The sequence below is a fragment of the Tympanuchus pallidicinctus genome, unplaced genomic scaffold (assembly GCF_026119805.1).
Source record: "Tympanuchus pallidicinctus isolate F22 unplaced genomic scaffold, pur_lepc_1.0 scaffold1, whole genome shotgun sequence".
Lineage (NCBI taxonomy): Eukaryota > Metazoa > Chordata > Aves > Galliformes > Phasianidae > Tympanuchus > Tympanuchus pallidicinctus.
The window spans coordinates 85579365-85596865 of record NW_026294618.1 but is presented as its reverse complement, the minus strand read 5'-3'; the positions used below and the strand labels follow the sequence as shown (position 1 = coordinate 85596865).

The 17501-nt window shown below is 39.5% G+C and overlaps 1 long non-coding RNA gene across 1 annotated transcript in view; it reads left to right on the top strand.

The window, feature by feature from the left end:
* The first annotated feature begins 1569 nt into the window (after nucleotides 1–1569).
* Nucleotides 1570–17501, top strand: part of LOC128089320 (uncharacterized) — a 399980-nt gene continuing 384048 nt past the window's right edge. Inside the window, exon 1 of the long non-coding RNA XR_008210481.1 lies at nucleotides 1570–1831. This is a non-coding gene — a long non-coding RNA (uncharacterized LOC128089320). The remainder of the gene's footprint in view (nucleotides 1832–17501) is intronic.

Below are 17501 nucleotides of genomic sequence, written 5' to 3'. Positions count from 1 at the left end.
CAGAGCTTTTTGAGAGAAAGAAAGGGCTTTTTTTAAGACTGCTCCTGAGGAGGAAATGGAGGAACTGATAAGCTTATGGAAAAATTACGTGCGCGCTTCTAAGCGTGTCCCTGCTGCCACGGAGGTGTGGAGCCATGTGTGTGGGCGAATTCCTTGTGCTTGTTCTAGAAGCGGAGGGGAAGTGGTTGCACACAGGGAGTGCTTGCAGGGGCACCTTTTCTATACATTTGGTTGTGTAGACACATGCTTACACAGATGCATCTTTAATACTTTTATAGAGCAGCTTTTTAGTATGGAGTAGTCAACGTTTTCCTGGTAAAGCTCCATTTGCAACCTTGCAGGAAATAAAGGTTGCTTTATCGTAGCTTATTTAACACAGCGCCAACTGTTGACTACTGCGATCACTACAAGCGATCCTTTCCTTTGGCTCCTTCAGCATGCATATTCACCGTAACTACTCGTTAATATGGTAATGTTTTGCAAATGTGTAGTCCACAGAAGGAAGGAAAAGAACTAAAATAATTTCAGATTTGCTTTTATAATTGGAGAAGTGGCAAGGCTGGAGAAAAAGGGAAATTTCTTGGGGAAAGAGAAAGTTGGAAGCGTTTAGGCCCAAAGCTTGTAAAAATGCCTGTTAGCATCTGTCTAACCTACTATTACTGCACTGTAACTTATATAAATAGTAACTTATATAAATAGTTTATTGAGAACCTTGGGATTGTGCAGCCAGAGGCATCACCATTGCCCAAATCAGCCCACAGGTGTGTTACTGCAGGCACTTAATTCCTTGATGCTCCTTTTCTAATTTCAGTCCTTCAGTTACCACATCTTCCCAATACTAGCCACCACCTTGGCCCCTCTGTATTTTTCAGGAACTTCACCACTGTTTTCAGTGATGGTACACTTCTGGCTGAGGTGTGCGCCATGTGCACTCAGCATGATGAGGCCTAAATAGAGCAGAGATACAATTCACCTTCTGTTTGCTGTTTCACATTTTCTCCTTCGTGAATGAGTACATCAAAATGATGGGGGGTGAAGACAGGATGGAGTTTGCACAAGTGTTGGCATAGTAAAAAAGAAAGTGAAAGCGCTGTTTCTGTGCAACTGAAAAGAAGAATAACAGAAAGCCTGTTGTTTGTCATGACAGAGGCAACCTGCTCTTCAGGCTGGACCCACCTAATGAAGACTTGGGGAAAAATACAACTTCCTTCTCTCCCTGACTAGCAGGAGCCTTATGTTTGTAATAAAGGTTTTGGCTTGGTTTGCTGAGGGTGATACCACAATTTTTACCATATCCATATCCATTTTTACCACAATTTTTACCATTTACTACGTCCAAGGAACACAAAATGGACGCTATTTGCTGAACTCACAGCAGCGGCCCAGCTTCTCTGTAACGTGCTTCTGCTGTACCAGAGAGCAGCTGGACAAGCAGTAAGAATTGCACAGTGCTGTAGCCTCCTTCAAGGCCTCCATCATCCTTGAGATCTTTCCTTCTCTCTCAAAGGGGATTTCTATCCTGCCTCTGAAGAAAAAAAAAAAAAAAAAAAAAAAAAAAAACAGAAAAACCCCCACTAAGATTGCCATGTGACAAACACCTGTTTGCATTCCTGCAGTATTTTACACTCCTGATTGCTTAACACCTGTGAGAGATACAAGATGGGGATTTCACACTGGAGGTCATATAAAATCAGGACAGTTAAGGGGGAATTCACTCAGCTTGCACAACAAAAGTATGTTATTTACCTGCATGTAATGGCTGTTTGTGAAACAGATTGTACAGAACTTTTACAAAAGTCTGATTACATCCTGAGGAACGCTGGACCATGAGGTAAGATAAATTAAAGCATGGGGGGGGGGGAGGGTTGTGACTCTTTATGGCCTGTCTGTGGACACCTGGTGGTGCTAGGATATCCCTTTGTTCTGGTGTGAATGCCCTGGGCCTTACTGCCAGCCTCTTGAGGCACGAGGAAAAAGGGTGCTATGTTGGAGCAGAGGTTAGTGAGTTTGTGTTTTCCTTTGGGTGGCAGCTGTGGACTTGTTTGCTGCTATTTGCTTCTCTCTGCTCCTCTCTGCTCTGGTGAAACAGTGAAGTTGGATGCTCTGGGAAGGTTGTTCAGGGTGGGTGCTCGTGGAGCTGTGGGCTTGGGAAGCCCTGGTCCTGCCTTGTGTTCTCTCTAGCTCTGACAAAGTGCCCCAGTCTGCTTATTGTCCCTCCATTTAAAGGTATTTTTTGGGAAAGTGGGTGTCTTAAGGCTTAGGAGAAAAAAGTATGTATTTTTGTTTATCCTAAAGGTTTCTTTTGTTTTATTGGGCTTCCAGGTCCTGAACTATTGGTTGCTGCTTCAATTTTAGTTGGTAGTGGCTTATATGTATAAGCATGTAAATTGTTATGTATGTAAATCTACCCTTATGCTATTACTGCAGTGTCTACATGTGACTGGTATTTTCTAAAACTTTTGTGTGATATATATATACGTCACCCAACTGTTTTCTAGGTATAAGGTGCTAGATGTACTAAGGTGATTCAGGGAGAGGTATTTCCTCTCCTCTTTCTTGCTTCTTTTCCCTGGTAACAGCCTGTTCAGCTGTTTCTCATTCTCTTTTTGATAAGTAGACAGCCAGATGCTGTCTGTGTCCCTCAGACCCGCTGCTGTGTGTCAGTGTCCTCATAGGTGACCTCAGTTTGGCCAAGGCTGCAACGGCTGTGGCTCAGACAGTTCCCTGGGCATTCCTGGAAGCATTCTCAGAAGGCAGGGTTTCTCTTTTTTGGCACTGTGGTTCTTCCATTCTGGCCAGTTTACTTAGGGATGCAGGTCTTGTATCCAGTACCATGTTTTTTCATTTTTCTACGTGTGAACATCATGATTGTGGGCCCATAGCTCCCTAGCTCCTCTGAAATCCTTCCCGGGTCCCTTTTAAAGGTCCCTCTCTTTTAAATTACTGTTGTTCTTCATTCAGTGTTAAGTATGGAGTTACGCTTACTCTGTGGTGTTTTTCTAATTGCCTTGAGTTCCTTCTCACTGACTGGAAAGAGAGATTGTTTTATAGATTATTAGAGAAACAAATATACTTGTTACTTATTGCTAGAGGAAGAATTTTACAAAGATCCATCTGTTGAGTGGTTGTGAATGATAAATAATAATCATCTTATAGAACAGGTTTTACATTTACATATTTCTTGCATGGCATATCCCACTGGAATGGGAGATGCAGGGTGGTATGAGAAGGTAGGACAGAGTTATTGCACATGACTACTTATTATTTTGATACAACTTCTTGCCACTTATTCTGCCTGTTGCATGTTGATGTAGTCCTGATTTTTGTGAGGCTCTTGAGTGTTTCTTAATACTATTTGAGTGTATTGATCTTGAAATTTCCACTGTACTGAGTTTTGTGTACTCCAAAAAATGTCTATAAAATATTATGGTGAAGACTTGGTCTGCTTAATTGTTTTGAATCCAAAGTAATATTTTAGTCTTAATAAATAGCGAATAAGAATATGCTTTTCTTAATTCTTCCAATAGATGGCACTGTGATCCCACAATGAAAAAGGAAAACCCAAGCAAGTGTTCCCAGACATCCTAAAAATAGAAATTGCTTGCAAGTGTTTCCTTGTGTGCAGCAGAGAACAATAGGCAAAAAAATTCCAAGGGTAATTCCAAGATAAACCAAATCAACTGGAGGTATAGGTACTTTTTTTTGCTAGTGATTTATTTATCTTTTGTGTGTAACATCTTGAGGAACTCTCTGAAATTAAAATCTGTTGATTAGTTGTGTTGAGAGTAACAGAAGTGTATAGGATGTGTCATGTTTTTTCAAGTCTGTATGAATTCAGTGCTGTTTCAAAGTACCAGCACAGCAGGCCCAGCTTGGATTCTGCTAAACAAACCTGCTCAAGAAGAGCTGTTGTTAGAGGCTCTCTTGCAGAGCTGCCTAAAGTCCAGTTGGCTGCTTCCTGTTGAGGATTCCCATACTATGGAGATAGTAAATTAAGAAACTGCAGCTGGGAGGGGAGGAATAGAGTATAGATTCTTGCAAACCAAGGGGAAAGACTTGTTTAACCCAAATCTTAATGTGCAGCTGAGGAAAAGGATAATAAAGGGCATTTCAGTAGAAAAGCTCATAAGGAGGACTCATGTATTGCACTTTGAACCCCAGTTTGTAGAGGTAACAAGAATGATATGGCAGAGTGTAGGCAGACAAAGAAAAGCAGAAGAAAATGGGAGGGAAGATAAAAGGACATAGATGAGGAAGCTTTTTGGGGAGCGTGGTCTGGTTATAGGTGTATGAACATGCTGTATAGGGCAGTGAAAAACAAGTAAATGAGCTTCAGCCAGTTATTCTAGCTTAATAGAGCTCCTATAGAAAGCAAATTAGCCTGCACATTTTGCTTAAGCAAAGAGTATCTCAAGAGGCAGTTTTTCTTTGTGTATTTTGAGCAGTTACTTCAGTGTACCAATGAAAGGGAACCCTCAGCCTCTCTAGGGATTAGAGTGGGTGTGGGAGGGCTGGAGAGCTCAGCTTTCTGGCTTGGAAAGGAAGGAAGTGGATAATCAGTACTGGTGTTTGTGCCCATTTAATTTTCTTGCTTATGCTGAGTTTCCTGTGTTAGGTTCTGCTTTTAAGGTGGAAAAAGACTCCTGTTTTTTCCAAATAGTTTTGGTTCAGCCTAAATATTTGAAAACTTGGAAAAGACTCAAGACACAGCAAGACAAACTAAACCAAACCCAGAGAAAGAACAAGCTAGGAAAGTAGCTGAAATGGCAGGGGGTAGAGCCTGTGATTACAAATGCTGGTGGAGGCATGTTCCCATGAAGGAGGGAATCAAGCCTGTACTGCCTGCTTTAGCTGAGAGAGCTTTCATTGTGAGGCAGCAGATTTAGGGTATTGTTAGGAAATGTATCTGAAAATTTTACCACAAAACACACATATGTTAGAGAAATAATTCTTAATGGTTTATCTTTTGGAAAAAAGAATGTATAAAATACCTATGCCACAGGTCATGCAGGTTTGTGGTATAGCTTGGAGTTAGGTATTTTTTTCAAGTATTAGAAAGAAGTTGTCAGATTGATTGCAAACATCAATAACTAGAATTATTTGCAAGGTAGAGGATAATAAAACTCTGAGTCAATTTACTTCACTGCATGCATTTATTTTATGTATATCCTAGTCATTTGGTAAGCATTATAGTTAATCAATTCTAATCCTTAAAATTAAGTACTATTTGTTCACTGTTTAACAGAGGACATTCATCTGTCTTTAAGGAGAGTCACATCAGACTTGTTCAAGCAAGCATGAAGCCCAGTTAATATTAAAACTGTTATTAATGCAATTGTATGTAGCTTTGTTAGTGTACTACGTTCTGGAAAATCTTCTGCTTTTGTGTAAACTCATTTGCCATTGTGGCAGGATGAAAATGTTTTACAAGTGAAGTTGTGTCCACCTCATTTGGGATAATGATAATAGATTTGAGGGTGCTCTCAGTCAAGGGGAATAGGGAATGTATCTGTGAAGTGCCCAGGCCTGAGGCTTGGAGATTTGCTCTTGAGTATGCTCAGGAGCACTTGCAGAAGGGCTCAGCTTCAGAGGGATGCCTTGAAGCAGGAAGCATCCTTGCATATCCTTCCTTCTCTCTCCATCCACATTTTCCTGTATGCTTGCTGCCTGCTTAGACTTGCGCATTTTGGACAACAACTCTAAGGATTTTACATTACACTGCAAGATCTATACCAGCTGCCTCATGTCAATGTGGCTGCAGATGTTGTCCTGTGAATCCATCTGTGAATTGCTTTGGATGTACTGTGTTTCCCAGGGGGGCTCGATGTGGACATGCATGGCTGTAGAGTGATCACAGCTGGGGTCTTGGGCCCCAATTAACTTATTGTGTCTCTTATTCTAGTTCTCTGGAGATAAAGACTTCTGTTTCCTTAGTTTCAAGTGCACTGTGGTCTGTCTTCATTCTTGAAGACAAACTTGTTATCTGACAACTTAAGGTACTTGTCCCGGCACCTTTAGATGCCTGTTTACCAGAATGCCCCACAGGATTTGTATACTCTTGAAACATCCACCAAACTTTCAAGGCTGCTTAGGGCATGTGTAATATTGATGCTGGTCTACTTAGTTCTAAGCATCTAGATGTTGCAAAAACTGCTTTTCATTGCAAATGTAATGTATTTGAGGTGTTCTTATGTGAGAGCTGAGTATTACACTGAGGTTTGGAAAATCAGTATCTGCAATTCATGCTTTCTTTTTGCTGTTTCTTGTCTCTGTACGTTAGACTCAATTAGTGTTGGTACTCTGAGCAGTTATTTCGCTAACACTGCTGAAGAATGCTGACCTGTCTGAAAACTGTGGCCATCCCATGTGCTCTTGAGTATCCAGACTCACCAGCTGAGGCTTGCTGTTTCTGTGAGGCAAATGTAGAAACTGATCAGATAGCTTGTACGTGAGTGTGTTTAAAATTACCTGTGGATGGTGGTGTGGGTAGTTTTACTTTTTCAGGTGCATGAAGCTCAAGTCTAGTGAGATGGTTGGACATCTCAGCATTCTCCCATGGATTACTGAAAGCTGAGGAGCATTCCAATTGCAGCCTGTCATCTAAATGCTTCCAAAAGTAAAGATCAAACTGTCAAGCAGCTGAGATGAACTGTTTTTGGAATGTAGTTTTAAAGTATAATACAAATGAGTACATTTTCATCATGTCAGTGTATGTGCCTCATGCTCTAGAAGTGGATGGAGTTTGGCCAAAAATAATGGGAAGCTTACATCTGGCTGAAAGGAAACCAGAAATTTCATGGGACTTCAAAGTATGACCCACTGCTTCATTCAGTATATGTGGTTTTTGGCACGATTCAGCAGTAAGTACTGGTTGAAAACAGAATTGTGAGTTATAGGGTAAATAACTCTGACCAAAGGACGGCCTCCTGCTTATGCATATACAATACAGGTAATGGCAGTAGTAAAATACAATTGCTGGGAAGAAGGGCAGCAGTTTGTGTGCTATGTAGCCTGTGCTTGTTTTGTGTGTGCTCATTTAATTTGATAGGTTAGATGTTTCCATGATGTTTACGGCCTATTAGTGGTCAGTGAAGTCCTAGTAAGTCCTCAGTGCAAGTTACCATGTATAAATCTAGCCATGCTGGCAGTCTGCAGGAAATCTTAAGGTAGTTACAGACCCAAAAACCTGTTCTGTAGCATTGGTGGCTGCAGCTCCAAATGCATCTTGCCTCTTGCACAGAGGACAAAAAAAAAAAAAAAAGTAAATGCTGTTTCTGTCTCTTGTGTAACCACTTCTAGTGTTTTCACTCTTTCATTAGCTTGAAATTGTAAATGTGAGTTTTGATCTTGCAGAAGTGCTTCTTGCATTTTTTTACTGAATTGACATTTGAGCTACCCTGAGCAAACAAATCCTTGCTTCAGCTTAGTGCTGCTGTTGACTGTATTTCTCATGCATTCTGTTTGTCCTTTGATTTGCTTTACTGCTAAACTCTTTCCATCCTCTTTCTGTGTTTGATGACCTAATGATCATTAATGATCAATTTAGTATAAAATGTCAGCTTACTGTGTTTAATTTTTTTTTTAATTTGTAAAATATTTTTTCCTAAATTTGCCTTTCTTCATGTCACAAGTAAATGAAATTATGGATGAGTGTTTTAATCTCTACGCAAAACCTTCTCCCCACCCTGCTAGATACAGCTAGAAATAAAAATGTCTTAAAGTAACAGTGATAGTATTTCTTGGTATGTGATTCATCCTGCAATCAAACTGACAGTCATCAATGGAGCACTTAAGAGTTTATGCTTGGAATTAAGTCCAGTTAAGTGCTTCTGGAATCTTCTGGTAATTTCCTTTTATCAGTGTAAGTGATGCGGCATGAATCCATCATAATTACTGTGAAGCTGCATCAAATTAGGTGATGTGACTGAGGCTGAATTTTTCCTAAGGATTTCTCAATAAATGGAAAATGATAACAAAGGGGCAGACTGCTTGCTGAGCTTGTTTGCCATCCTGTATGCAAAAGAGACCTATTGTTTTCTGTTTGGCATTCTCCCTTAGAGTTCTTACAGCCTGTTCAAAAGGAATATCAGGTACTATTCTAATGCAGCAGTGTTATAATAATTATGTTCTTTATTACTTCCGTGCAAGACACGGAAAAATCAGACTTGCATTTTTAGGCATCTGTCTAGTAAGGCCATGCATAATTAAAAGTTGCTGTACAGGCTTTCGTCCTTGATTTGTCTACATCTATAGAAATGGAGGTGTGTGTTCACTATATTGTTAAGTGAGTTATTCAGATTTATACTGGTTAAGTGGGAACAAAAATATCTGCACTTTAAGAGTTATACTAAGATAAATGAAGCTAAGGAGTTTACCCAAGAGGTAACAATCAAACACTAGAGAACAGTGCATGAATTGGAGACTGCTTTATTGATAATACTTGTGCAGTACAGACCATGAAAGAACTCAGCACTGGTGCCTAAATTTGTTTGCTATAGCTTGTGTGGGTCACAGCCAAAATGACGTAGGAATACTTTCATAAAATCACAGAGAGGATCCACAAAGAACTACTGCATATGACTTCTGGCTTCACACAGGACCACCCAAACTGAGAACGCTGTCCAAACACTTCTCGAACCCTGCTCTAGGCAGCCTGTTCCATGCTCACTGCCCTCTGGTGCAGACAGTGGCCCTCACCCCCAGCTGCCCCCCGATGCAGCTCCATGCCGTTCCCTCTGCTCTGTTGCTGTCACAGAGCAGAGTTCAGCGCTGCCCTCTGCTCCCTGTGAGGAGCTGCAGCCACCATCAGGCCTCCCCTCAGCTCCTCTGCTCTGGGCTGGGCAAACCCAGGGACCTCAGTGCTCCTCGTACATCCTGCCCTCTAAGACCCTTCACGATTTTTGTAGTGTTTCTTGGGGTGCTTTCTGATAGTTTTATGTCTTACACTGTGGCACCCAAACCTGTGTGGTGAAGGTGAGGATGCACCATTTTCCAAAGCTTTGCTGAAATACGAGATCACATCTTTTACCATGGTCTTGTTTTGTTTTTCTTTAACACTGTTTAGCGAGCAACTTGCTTTGTGCACAACTTGAGAAAGCCACAGATTTGGATACCTTGTTCCAGAGTTGTCACACTGTGCATGAAATACTAGTTTGGGGCCTAGTCTGACAGGAGCAACATTCAGCATGGTTTTCTTGCTGTGCTGCACGTGTTACATGCAGGACTGTGGGGTTTTAGTGAGTGTTGGGTGGTCATAACATTAGTGGGAAATAGAGCTGCTGTCTCTGACTGCAGTTGAATAAATGCTTGACCTGAAAATATTTATTTTTCCCTCAACTCGATCAAATTAAAGAGGTGAATCTTCAAAAGCCTATGACTGAACCCTTGGAAATAGTAGAGAGAAGCAGTATTCAGCAGATGGCAGCATTGTACTCTGTAACTTCATTTTTCTAGCAGTGATTCTGAAGCTCTTTACTGTTAAGACTGGTAGGAGGTGGCCAACTAAAAAGTAATCCGAAAACACTTCTAAAATGTTTTGAAATACAGGTCTTAATAGATGATGATAATTAGGTATTGTTTCAGACACACGGCTTTCATATGGAAAATACCACTGTGCTGTGTAAGAAAACAATACACTAAAAGGCAATACAAGCACGCCTAATTTTTTTTGTTAACTCTTTTAAGTAATTCCTTTGAGATGGAACGAGGCTGTGTGATAGAAATGTTTTTACTTGTGAAAATATTAGCAAATCTCTTAAAGTTGCCAGACTTCAAACTGGAACCATGTGTGTAGAGCTGTAAGTGACTTCCTGCGTATTACGTCTTTAAGACTACAACCCCATTTCTTCCCTAGAAAAAAATACACTGACTTTTCTAGTGCTTTTTTTTTTTTTTTTTTTTTTACTATTTCTTACAGACAATTTGTGTGTGGATCATCAGTATCCATAACTAAGCAAATATTACCTCTAAAAGCTACTGATTGACATTCGTTAAAGTTTCAGGTGCAATAAAGCACTTTTTTTTTTTTGTCTGAGAAATCAGCTGAAAACATTTGTTGTACAATCAAGCATGTGCTTTGTACTCGTCAGATCTGGTCAATTTCTAGCACCAATGGCAAATGGAAAGGTTCCTCAACACCAGCCTTTGCTGATTCATGGGTGTTTCAGTAAGTTGGTGAAGGAAATAAAAGCTGTTGCTGCTTGCTAGAGGACTGACTTCAGTGTCTTCTTCAGAGCAAAACTTCTCGTTGCAGACTAACATCTCTCTATGATGAACTATTGTATACCTAATCCTAAACTCTCTAAATAACCTACTTTTCGTGTGTTCTCTTGGGGAGAATACAGAACTATTTTTAGGCTTGGCACAAAATACGCTTTGAATGGACTGTATTGCAACCAGCTAGTGCTAGTGTAAATGGCAACTCAAAGCAAGAAGGAATGGAATTAAGGTCCAACAAATGCCACTATTCAGATTGAGGTCAAAAATGTACTTATCTTGCAGATTATGCTCATGAAACTGTTAGGCAGAAGCAAATATGAAATGAACGGAATTACAGTGGTCTTTTCAGGAAGCTTTATGAACCTACTCTAGAGTTTGGCATAAAAGTGACTGAAGTGAGGAAACCTTCCTGCTTTTCTTACCTGCAGGTAAAAAACAAAAACAAAAAACAAAACAAGTATAAGCAAAGCAAAGTTCATGCTGAACTATTTGAGTTACCCTCTGGTACAATTCTGCCTTTTGTCACACAAGTGAACCACAATCAAAATTACTAAACTAATCTCCTTGTTTTTTTTAATCAAAGAGCAGTGCTACAGGTGCCAGACTTACAGAGATAAACAAGCGGTTCTTCAGCAATTTACTGTCAGAACGTGGTATTCTGGAACAAATTAAACATGTAAATTTCTCTTGCATGTGAGAATTTTGAGAAATAGGCTTCTCTTATGCTAGTCAAGTCCTTAAAGCAGGTTTTAATGGTCAAAGCAGTCTATGTTCTTGAAAATAAAGGCAGCAGTGAACAAAAATTGTACTTTGTACTACAAATCTGTATTGAGGGGCTTCTTGGCCTCTCTGGAGATCATTTGCAACTTGACTGGAATAATGAGAATTGGAATTAATTTCGCATCTTCATCATAGTTAAATGGAGCTTGCATAAGCCTTCTTAAAATGCAAAGCAAAAAAAAAAGCTTTTGTTAATGTTGCAAGAGGAAGTACTTTGAAAAGATTAGCGACCTTATTTTTTTTCCTTTTAAGATGCATTGGGAGACTTGGATTCACTGCTACGTGCACACATACTGTGAGGGTATATTGGTAATTATCTTCTATCTCAGCACGTTGTAAAGGTTTGGCACAGGTTTGGCTTTGAGCAGTCATCCTGTAAGTCGTTAACTGCGGAGAGCAGAGTATTGCTGTACTCTCATGTAAAGGAGAAATGTGTGTTTTGTAAAAAAGGAGTAAATATTGTTTCTTTTGTCTAGTAACTGTCCTGTTCACGAAATGGAGAGCTTTAAGCTCTTAGCTAAATCTGCCCTTACAGAGATGTTGCAGAAAGCTAAGTAATGTCAAGAGTTCTTTTTGTCTTGGAATTAAATCGTGCTATCAGGCTCCTGTCTCTGTTTGGGAATTATGCTTGTGAGAGAAGTCACTTGTTCTAAAACAGTCTTCACACATCACTCAGAGTACCTCCTGTTGAAGTTACTGCATGAATGTGGGGTTTTTTTTTTTTTGTTTTTGTTTTGTTTTGTTTTTAAATCGCACACACGCACTTAACAACAGAAGTCAAGTCTCACTTCGAGACTTGTCCTAAATGTGTGAACTCTCTTCCTTTGCTTTCTCTGAATGGGCAGCTCTGGTGAAGGCAGTTTCTTTGCATAACTCATTATGGTGCTGGAATTTTTTATGGAAGAATCTCTTCCAGAGTCTGTCAACTCTGGGTTTTAAACAACATTTCTTATTAAGAAGAGTTGCACCACAGTAACAATGAGCTTAATGGGGTGTTGGTTTCTTGTGCTACTTTGGCAGTAATTGAGAGTGTATTCTGAATTTGACATGAAGTCTTAAAGACAAAAGTGATCTTTCACATCTGGGATGTGCACTTACGTGTGTTCTTTCAGGATTGAATGGCGTACTTGCTTCTGGTCTGCTAGAATGATCATGTGTTCATATTTTAATGAAATACTGCATTTTGTGGCTCTGGTATTCCAGAAGATCTTAAAAACTGCTTAAATCTGGTTTATCTTGGAGATGCTGAGCAGCACTGACAGCAGAAGTGAGTGATGCGTGGATATCCAGCATTCCCGAATCCTTGCTGCAGATGAGATCTGATGTGGTAATTAGGGACTAGTCTAGATGATTTTACATGATTCAAACCATTCTACAGAGGGAATTCTGGGCATACGACCAACAATGTGGTGTACTGTTGGGTCAGCTGTGTGTAGTCTCAGTACGACAGAAGATGCCATCAGTTTCCTCTTCGATGTTCTGGTATTTTAATGGCAGGTAAACCTCCAATTTTGAAGGCTTGAGGGTTTGTTTTTTGTTTGATAAATATCTTTGGAAGTCACTGTTGCCTATGCTTCCTGAATACAAGATAAGTGTTCTTTATTTACATGTTAAAGAAAACGGTATGAAAGATATTTTTCTGTTGCGGCCCTGTAATTAACCTATTGTGTAAATTTAAATAGCAACCTATTCAGATTGCTATGTAAACCATTCAGAAAGACTCCCTGGGCTCCTTGTTTGCTTTTATAGGGCAGATAATTTAGGAATTGTTTCCTTTTTAAAGGATTAACAGCTTTAAGAAAGTGCTTTCTAAAGAGTTGCTTTTGTTCTCAAAGTGGAACAAAGTCAGCTGGCAGACAGTTTTCAAAGCATCTGGGTCCTGGTGTACTTTGGAACTTGCAGTCAGAAGTTTGCCTAAAGAAATGATTTCCTGACCTGTGTCACCAGCATTTCTTCTCAAGGAAAAAGGCCTTTGAAAGCCTGCTAGGGAGACTGTGCAACATTTGGAAAAAGGAGACATCTTTATAGCTGTTAGAAATAATGCACTGGGCTGAGCATGTTACATGTGTTTAACATGCTGAAACTGGACAAATATGATCACAGAACTTAGTCTTTCATGTTTCCAGAAAGTAAATCAGTGTTCTGGGATTTTTGTTGTGTGGTATATTGTTTGTGTCTGTAGTGCTTTCACTAAAAGTGTTTATACTGAAAAGAAAACCTCTGCCTACAAGTTATGTGTACGTCTAGTAATTGGACTAGTGCAGCTGATAGAAGCAAACAAGATTTTTTGGGGGGGGATACCTGAGGCCATGTGCCTCTTTGTGTGGGGAAGCGTTAGGCTTTAAAGTTTAAGACAAGGGGAGAACAACACTTTAAACAAGTTCTGTCTGTTGAACCACTCTGTACCTCTAAAGCAATGGTGACATATTGGATGGGGCATTTTAGGTGGTAACAAGCAATAAGCTGTTTCTGGTTAGGAAAGAGCTCTGAAACATGAGAAGATGCAGTTTGTCTTAGAGAATAGGGGAGAGGCCGTATGTGGGAAAGCAGAGGAAAGATGTCCCGCCTTTATCGAGTGTGATGTGTCCAGCACAGCTGTGACTTTCATGTAAAGGATTATTGTTTGATGTGATAGTGTGAAGCTGCAATATGATAACGTATGAATCAGTTCTTATATTTTTACAAAATGAGGGAATGTAAAGAATTTCTAAAACATCAGTGTTCAACTGTTTAGTTTGGTGGAATTAGGGGGTTGACTTAGTGTACTCAACAAGAAAACATTAATGATCTTCACTGCTGGAAGGGTCTCATTGGGACCTGATGCTGTGTACGTGTCTGATGGCCCCCATTTCTCTTTCAGTGAGTGATAGGCATAGCAAGAATCATCTTTTTAGGGTTAACCTTCAGCTTTAGTAGATCTGCTTTAGTAGATCAGACTCAGTTCTCTGTGGTCCTTCTCATCATGTCTGCAGATGTTTTGTATTCATTGGCTCTGTGTTCTTGCTGCTTAACATCACACAAATGTTTAAAGGATTCATCCATAGTATCCCTTCAAAATGAAGTCATAATATCCTCTTGCAGATAAGGAGCAAAAGCAAATGGATCTGTGTCTCCTTGGAGTCAGAAATTTAGCATGTTAAATTGTTCTGTTCTTGCCCAGAACAAGCATTATAAAATTTTTACTTCAATGTAGGATTTTTTCCTGTAGTACAGTTTTAAATTCTTTCATTTTTGTTACGTTGAAGGCTGCAGTTATACATAGAAGTTGCAAAGAGAATAAAAAATAGAAGGAATGTTTATCACTTGTGACATATGCTTTTTAAATTTGTACTTGGATGACTGCTCGTGTCTTCCAAAACATCCCATTTACCAGCAGGATAGTATCTTTATGACAGACTCGGCTTCTAAATGAGAAAACAGAGCTCTCTGCTATCTCAGTTTCTATCATGAAAGTAGAGACCATATATTTAAAGTGAATTGCTCTGGAATTTTAGCCATTTGTTTTAAAGTAGTATTTTTGCTATCTAGGCTGCTTTTTTTAAGGTCTAATTAAAGCCCTGTGTTTCAGATTGCCTGAATTTATGTGAGACTCTTGTTAGGGTTGTGTGGAAGTACAAAACTGTGCCTACAAGCTTATCATTGCAGGATATAGGAACTGGAAAGCTGTTCTTGAATACTGAAATTATAAATTAGAGTTGGGAATTTATCTAGTATAATATCTAGTATTTTCTGTGTCTGATTTTCTTTTTTTTATTCTATGTTCTTGGAGTAGCAACAGAGCAAATCATTGTATAGGGAGCTTTGTTGTGATGTACTACTGTAATCCCTTGTTGCAATTCTTACCTGTATTCCTCTTTCACGCAAATTAAGTCTTATCCATTGAAGTCTGATCTGACAGCTGCTTGCTACAGCACCAATTTCATCCATCCTTTAAAAAAAATTCCCTCCCTAAACAAACGTAACAAACAAAGCTCCTCCAAAAATCTTAAGGAATTACAACAACCCTTATGGCAATTATAACATTAAATTCTGACATTAAAATCAGGAGTGCAGAAGGGGAAGTGCTACTATAAAAAGATAAGCAGATCTGAAGCGCCAGCAGGTCTTGTGGCTGTAACGCATCCTAGAGCCAGAGGTTTTTCAGAAATAGACATAGGGACACTTCTCCATTTAGGAAAGCAGGCAGATGCAGCTGGCCTTCTGAGAGGCTATGGAATTCTTCTGTCCAGAGTTTTACTCTTCTCTGCCTGCAGTTAGAAATCCAAGTGGATGCAGCTATGATTCCATTTTCATTGGTGTGTTTGTCATGGGCCTCCTCTGCAGATGGGGAAACATGTATGGGAATGAGACTGTAGGCTTTGCCTTTACCATATGGCTTTAAGCAGAAAACTAGATCTTATTCAACTGGCCTTCTTGTTTTACTTTTTTTTCTAATACTATTAAAATGAATTCCCAAGGTCCAGTCATTCTGTTCTTTCCAAGTCACGTTTTTTCCCTTGTTCTAGTGGTGGACCTAATATAATGGATAGCTCATCTGCATGCTACAGACTTTATCTGTGCTCATGCTCTGCACAGCAACCCTGTGCCTGCTGGGCTTGAAGGAAGTCTGTATGTTTTTGTCTGTATGTATTGGTATACCTGCATCTAATCTGAAAATTCAGAAGATGGGACAGGTTGATTTCAGTTGTGTCACTCTGCTTAGCTTGTCAAAATTGGTGGGGATATGATATATATATATTTGAATCTATACAGATGTGTGCCTTCCATTTTACTTCAGCAGATAGAAGAACCTGGCTGAAAAGTGGAGCCTGTTATTACGCAAGTTTATTATTCTAAGTGATCTGTAACATAGCTTTGATAAATCTAATGCTTATCTATTCTATGTACAGTGATACTCAATGCAGACTTACTATTCTAAAGCATTTAGTTTTATGTTAGGGTTTCATCTTTTTTTTTTTTTTTTAAACTCTTAAACCCAATAAATCATGATTTGAGATATCAGTCCAAAAGATTATAAACCAAATTTGAGGCAACTGGTTGCTGATAGTCATTTACTTGACACTATCTTCTAAGCAGTAGAAGGGGGGGGGAAGAAATATGCCACCAACAAAAACCTTTGAAAGTTCAGCTGTCTTCTTGTGGAGAAGTTGGTAAGATGTTAAAATGGGCCAATGTAAGCCAGGGTCTGGCAGTGACTTAAACTTGTGGTAGGTAATATTTATGAGAACTCACAAATGTCAAAGCGGTTCTGCCAGCTTATTACTGATCCTTTCAATCCTTAGAAAATTGAAGTTGTTTCTTCAATGTTCTGGCACTAATGGGCTATGCAAAAGTGTTCATTTTTGTTGATTTTCACAGAATGCAATTTCTACAGCTTCTAAGAGAGAATGATCATGATGGGATTAGCATTTTTTTCCCTTAATTGTTTTCCCTCCAAAATCTTCCAGTTACAGTTACAGAATGTTCTGTTGGTTTTCTTTTCCCTCCTTCCCTCATGACTCCAAGCAAAACTCAGTTTCATATTTCTCTTTAATGGTAATACCAATACTGTACAGTCTCACTGGCTAGTCTTTTCAGTAATGAGCCTAGTGATGTCTAAAACCCAAATTCATGGAAAATTCTGCTGGAAAGCCTGGGAAAGCTCATGCTTCTGGTTTCTGCATCCACTGAACACATTCTGTGGAAATATCAGTAGAACATCTAACCAACTGCTTTACAGAGATGAAATGGAATTAATAGGATGTAATAGGCTTCCCCAGGCCATTGATTTGGATTTATTTTATAAACTGTGTAAGCTAGTTAATGATGCTCTGTTGAAGGCATGAAACTAGGCAAGGACCTGGCACATGGCTGCTCACGTTGGATTTGGACTTCAGTCTCCCTGGTCTTCCTACAAAACTGTTGGTGGTTCTTTTTGTTATTATAGCTTCTTGATTGCAGAGGAAGCTGAAAAATACTAAAGCTGTATTTGAGGGTCAGTGAGTTCCCAGTCAGAAATCGTAAAAAGAGAGACCCAGCAACACTGGGAAATAACACAGGGGAGTTTTCAGTATCAACTGGGACCAAAGGCTGCTCCTTTGGCGTTGTTCCACCGAGATGCCCATGAGCAGTGATTGCTGTGCAGGTCACATCCAGAGGTACAGATGGTGGTTCTTGTAATTGCACACCAAGTACACGAAATCTCTGATATGTGGAAACTGATACAAGTTGCGGGTGTTGAGCAATCAACAGCACCCACATTTGGAGTTTTCTAGTAACAACTAGAAATTCTGGATCTAACACTTGCATAAGAATTTTCATTACTTGATCCCTGTGACACTTCTGGTAGGGGGCTTGAAAAAAAACACAAATTAGGAGGAACACTCTATGTTAAAGAATGGTTTAATTTTCATTTTGAGGTAGCAAGTACCAATCTATTATAAAATACATAGGAAGCCTGTAATTATATGGACAAGAGAACTTTCTGATTTGAAGCGTTTACAGTAATGTCAGCTTTGTGTATG